The sequence below is a fragment of the Leopardus geoffroyi genome, chromosome B2, assembly GCF_018350155.1.
Source record: "Leopardus geoffroyi isolate Oge1 chromosome B2, O.geoffroyi_Oge1_pat1.0, whole genome shotgun sequence".
NCBI lineage: Eukaryota > Metazoa > Chordata > Mammalia > Carnivora > Felidae > Leopardus > Leopardus geoffroyi.
In genome coordinates, this window is record NC_059332.1 from 104,662,593 (window position 1) to 104,669,350 (window position 6,758).

Consider the following 6,758-nt stretch of genomic DNA (forward strand, 5'->3'; position numbering starts at 1 on the left):
CCTTGCCCTCTGCATCTATGGCTCTAATTGCTGATAACTCTCAAACCTCCACCTCCATCCCAATTTGATCTGTTGAGATACTAAACTGTATAATTATGGTCGATACAGAGTGCAAAGGCATTTCGATTCCAAATTAAACAGATCCAAAATAACATTCATTATGATTCTCTCAAAACCTTCCATTTTTATATTTTCTCTGCCTCAGTCAAAATCATGTCAAATTAGAATCTTAAGAAGCACCCTAAACTCCTCTTTTTTCCTTACCCCCTTAGCTGATCAATGAACAAATCCTAAGAATTAAAACTGTTTAGCATCTGCTCTCATTATCTACTTCCTCTCTCCCCTGCTGATACTACCTGAACTTAACACATGTTTGGTTCTTTCTGACTCTCTAATAATCTTCCTCTTTCCAATCCTGTGCTTCTCCAACCATCCTTCATTCTGTAGGCAGAGTGTTGCACCCTTTTAAAAATGCTTTGATGAAGAGAAGAATAAAGTAGGAGTAATCAGTCTACCTGGTATCCAAGATATTACATAGCAACGGCAATCAGGATGGCAATCATAATCGTCAGAAGAACAGACAAATAGACCAGTGAAATAGAATAGAGAACCCAGAAAGAGACCCACACAAATATGTCCAACTGATTTTGGACCAAGGTGGAAAAGTAATTCAATTGAGAAAAGGTAATTTTTTCAAGATGGCGCTTGACCAATTGGACATGCACAGACAAAAACAAATGAACTTCAACCTAAGTCTTATATCTTACATAAAAATTAACTCAAAATATATAATGAACTTGAATATAAATTGTACAACGATAAAATTTTTAGAAAGAACATTTAAAAGAAAATCTTCAGGATCTAGGGTTACACAAAACATTCTTAGACTTAACACCTGAAGTACTATCCATAAAAGGAAAATTCATAAATTGTATTTACCAAAAGTAAAATTTTTGTTCTCAAAGGACCCTGTTAAGGGGAGGAAAATATAAGCTACAAACTGAGAGAAGATATATAAAATATTTGCAAGTCATGTATCTGACAGAAAACTAATATCTAGTCTACAAAGAGCTCCTCAAATTCAACAGTAATAAAACACACACTCCAATTTGAAAATGGGTACAAGATATGAACAGACATTTAACCAAAGAAAATATACAGATGGAAAATAAGCATATAAAAAGATGTTCAGCATCATCAGCCCTCAGGAAAGGCAAATTAAAACCATGATGAGATTATCACTACACACCTATCAGAATAGCTAAAATAAAAAATATAAGACAACCAAATGAGGATGGTAAGGATATGGAGAAACTAGATCACTGACATACTGCTGGTGGAAATGTAAAACGGTACAGTCACTCTGGATAACAGTTTGTCAGTTTCTTAGAAAACTAAACACGTAACCACTGTATGAAATAGCTGTTATACAATTAGACATTTATCCCTGAGAAATGAAAATTCATGTTCCTACAAAACCTTGTACACAAATGTTTCTAGCAGCTTTATTCATAACAGCTCCAAACTGAAAACAACCCAACCGTCCTTCAGTGGGTGAAAGGTTAAACAAACAGGGCTATGTACATACTGTGGAATACTGTACAACAATTAAATGGGCCAACTACTGATATACACAGCAACCTGGATCATCTGCGGGAAATTATGTTAAGTGAAAAAAAGCTGATCTCCAAAGGTTACTTATTGTATGATTCCATTTATGTAACAACATAAGACATCTTGAAATGGCAAAATTATAAAAATGGAGATTCCATTAGTAGTTGCCAGGGGTGAAGGAGCAGGTGGAGGTGAGAAGGGAGTGGATAGGACTATAAAAGGACAACAGGAGGATTTTCATGATGATGGAAATATTCTGTATCTTGGTAGTATCTATGAAATATCAGAGTTGAGATACAGTACTATGGTTTTGTAAGATATCATTACTGAGGGAAGCAAGGCAAAGGATCCACAAGATCTCTATTATTTCTATCAAATACAAATCCACAATTATGTCAAAATTAAAAGCTTAATTTAGGGGCACCTGGGTGGCTTGGTCTGTTAAATATCCAACTCTTGGTTTTGGCTCAGGTCATGATCTCATGGTTTCATGGGTTCCAGCCCTGCATCAGGCTCTGTGTGGAGCCTGCTTGGGATTCTCTCTCTCATCCTCTCTCTCTGTCCCTCCCCCATTCATGCTGTTTCTGTCCCTCTCAAAATAAATAAATAAACTTAAAAAAAAATAAAAATAAATAAAATCTTAATTAAAAAATACTTAATTTTTAAAAAGGCCTCTCATTACTTTGAGGATAAAGGCTATATTTTACAAGGCATGCAAGGCCCAACATCACCTCACTCCTGCCCAACTCATTCTATTCCACTCTATATCACTCAGAGTTCTTAGCAAACCAACTCCAGCTAAGTTTTGCTGAACAAGAACCTACTGAAATAATTTAAGTCGTTCTGAGTCAACAGTAAATTTGAAGGACAAGGCTTGTGGAAGCCAGCAGAAATACAGCTGTGTGGCCATGCCCAGAGTCTGGCTACAAGGACAACAGGTCAGTGAGGGACTACTGCCATTAAGGATACTGGGCACTGCCACTGGCTCCACACTGTCCGTTCCACTACCACTGGATATTAGATGGCACTGTCCTCTCCAAAGCATCTCACCCCAACTCCAATTGTTAGGGTTCAGAGAGACCTTTCAAAATGGAAGACGGGACTTTGCCTTCTCAACTCATACAGTGGAAGATTCTCCACACATAGAAAAGAGACATCCTAGAAAGCCATACAAAATTAAAATTAAAATCTTCACCCCATATAGTTTTCTTCCAAACTCTTGCTGTGGGCTCATATAAGTCTTAAAGTCCCCAAATGTGCCTTGCTTCATCACACACATTAACCTTTGTCCAATCCTCCTTTTTTGCCTGTTATGGCTTCCCCCCGTTCCTCTCCCTTTTTGTACCCTAGTGTCTTCCAACGTATTGGCCAGATAAATATAGGTACTTGTATAAGAGTCAGAGAAAGTGTCTCCCTCCTTCATTCTTTTCTGACCTGTTTATTAAACAGAATTGACCACTTCCTCATTCATGTTCCCCACCAGATGCGATAACCATTTCTACATTTAGCTCATACTTGTCTCACCCAATAGATTCTAACATACTTATTGTAGCCTTCATTAGTTTCCAATAACCAACACAGTGCCTAACATCTAATAGGTACTCAATAACACATGCTGAGAGTGAACATCATTCATCTAAAACACAGACTATAATATCTTAAGTCATTTAATATCTGTTTATGTGTAATTGTGTTGTTTCCCCCAAGCACATTGCTCTGACCTTGAAGATAAGTGCGTGTCTCGCATTTCTTTGCATCTCAATCTAGAAAGCCATGCTATACAGAGGACCTCCCGACTTCCACTCTTGCTCTGCCACAATCTACTCTCCAAATGGCAGCCAAAATAATCTTTAAAGTATAACTCAGGGGTGCCTGGCTAGTTCAGCCAGAAGAGCATGCAACCCTTGATCTCGGGGTTGTGAGTTTGAGCCCCATGTTGGGTGTAGAGATTACTTACATAAATAAATAAACTTCAATATATATATGTCAGATCTGTGTTTTTCAATAGCTTCCTATTCACTAGAAATAAATTCTAAACTCCATAACTTTAGGAAAATGCCCTGCCGGCCTATCTCCTGCCTATACCTTCCAATGTCACCTCCCCTTTCTCCTTCCTTGGCTCTTTGTGGTCCATCCACAGTGGCCATATTTTTGTTCTCTGAGGAAACAGCCAAGGCCTTTTTCTGACCAGTAACCTTTTTTACGCGCCATTCTCCCAGCCAAGAACACTCTTGTTCAGACCCTTCATGCAAATCTACCTTTTAGTTCTTAGCCTAGATAATACAGCCTCAAAGAAAGGTAACCCCTCTTACCCTCTTAGGTACCCCTCTTAGGTACCCCTAACCACTGAACCCAGCTTCTCTTTTTGAGTGTGATATTGGTTGAATTGTGTCTCTCCAAAGAGGTATATTGAAGTCCTACCTCCCAATATGTCAGAGTATGACCTCATTTGGAAATAGGATCTTCTTGGCAAAACTCAGGTTCTTCCTTTGGCTCAAATATAGCCTGGTGCCCTGGGATCTTTGATATGTTTGATCTTAGTCTCCATCAGTCTCTCATTTAGTTATCTTCAGCGGGACCAGACACTGGCCCGACACAGGGCAAAACAACAAGAATCTGTTAGAATGAACTAAAGAATATGAAATAGATTATGGAGAGCTCAGTTTATATATGAAGAAAATGATGATGAGGAGAAGGGACAACATTAATATTTGAAGCACATGGTGACAACTTAATTGTAAATTTATCCCAGTCTTCTCAGCCAAAGAGTAGAAATGTTCAGATTAGAGAAAGAGGATCAGACATATTTGCCTTGAAATCTAAGAGAAAGCTATGATTATCATTAGAAGCCAAAATGGACTCAAAAAAAAAAAAAAAAAAAAAGAATGGGTGCCAAAACTTCAATTTCTTTCTTCATATAGAACTGTTATTATAAGGGAAAATCTTTCACATGCAGCAGCATTTAGGAGATATCAAAGCAAACGCTGTATCTTATTTTATTGCAAGTGGTGGTAACCCGCTAAAACTATCAAAGGACATGAACTGTGAGCAGCCCAGCATGCCATAACTGAAGCATCTTTCCTGACCAATGACAATGGACTACTTTAGGCATCAGCCAGCACTGAACACTGGACTCATTCCGTTCTTTCCAGAAAGTGTGTTTTCAATTTTAAAGAGCATAACCAGGAAACCCTATTTCTCACAGTTCAGAAACAATGCCTTTTTCCTTCAGTGAACTACTCGGGTGAATTTCTTTACTGATATGAGTTCCCTTGCTTGCAAGAAAATTAACTCAGCTTTGGAAAAGAAAAAAAAAAACTCTTTAAAGCTCTTTGTTTCATTCTTTGGCACTATAAAAGACATGAAATGGGCATAGTACATCTAGATTTCATAAGATATGGAAAAAATATTCTAAAGAGATCTGCAAAGGGGATTAGATAAAGAACTTGCTTTCCAAAAGAACTGAATATTCTTATATACACGATCTCATAGGAACAGCTGATAAGCCTTTTCTAAAATGGAGATAGGTATCCATGGTTCACCCAGGTGGTTTGTCCTTGCCTGATACTTCATTATCAAAGTTCTCATCTATCCAGCAGCAAAATTATTGTAGCACAGGCACAGCTTCAAGATACTGCACTGCAATAAAGCAAATATGACAATAAAGCAAGTCAAATTATTTTTTTTGATTTCTCAATGTATATAAAAGTTGCATTTACACTACACTGAACTCTATTAAGCGTGCAAGAACATTATCTCTAAAACAAAAAAAAACTTAATTTGAAAACTTTATTGCTAAAAAATGCTAACCATTATCTGAGCTTTCAGCAAATCATAATCACTGATCACAGATCACCATAACAAATATAATAGTAATGAAAAGTTTGAAATAGTGTGAGAGTTACCAAGATGTGATACAGAGACACAAAATGAGCAAATGCTGTTAGAAAAATGGTGCCGATAGACTTGGTTCATGCAAAGGTGTCACAGACCTTCAATTTTTAAAAAAGGCGCTATATCTGCAAAGCACAATAAAGCAAAGCATAATAAAATGCCTGTATCTGCAAAATTCCAATAGCATTAATAAAATCCTAACCCGGGGTGGGGGGGAGAATATTGTCATATGTCCAATCAGCATTTTCCAAATAAAGAAGATATGCAAGAGGTTTATTTCTGTTACTCAAGGTTGTAATTTTTTTTTTTTTTTTTTTTTTAGAGAGAGAGACAGCTTGAACAGGGTAGAGGAACAGCGGCGGGGGAGGGGCGGAGAGAAAGAGAGACAGAGAAAGAGAGAGAGAGAGAATCTGAGAATCCTAAGCAGGCTTCATGCTCAGCACAAAGCCCGACATAGGGCTTGATCCCACGACCCGAGGATCATGACTTGAGCTGAAATCAAAAGTTGGACGCTCAACTGAGAGCCACCCAGGCGCCCCCAAGGCTGTAAAAATTTTAATCATTACCAAAAACAACAAATGTACTGGCTCTGACTTCTGACTTATATGTACATGATTTTATATAGAAACAAAAAGATTCTTATAATAAACTTCCCAGATTTAGAATTTTCCAATGTTCATGCCAAGTAATTGGGCAGAACTTCAAGAATTTCCTGTTCATCTGGGCTTTTTTTTTCTTTTCTTCCTTTTTTTTTTTGTCTCTTGATAAGTGGTATACTTTGCTTTATATATATATATATATATATATATATATATATATATATATATGGGACTACCCCTAAATAACCACAATCAGGTTTCTACTATTCACATTAATGGTTATTGTTTAATTGTCCTCATGTTTTTAAACATTTCTTTTCACTTGTTTCTTAATTTAAAAAAATCTACTATCCCCATAAATTCCTACTGTTTAAAGTCAAGGTTAAAGAAATATTTTGGTTAACTTCAAACAAAACCCTCCAACAAATTTTCAAAAATAATGAAAGACTCTTTAGGAAAGTTAGTTATTTTTTCCCAAATACTTGGCATTTTAACAACTAAGCTCATAATAATTATGTTTTAGCAATGTTTATATTGAAAATCCCCCGTTAAATCATTTATATGTATAGCTGTATATGGTACGGCAATTTACAGACATGTAATTGGTGTCATTGGTGTCTGGGGCCTTGAAATATAATTTCAGAAATGTAA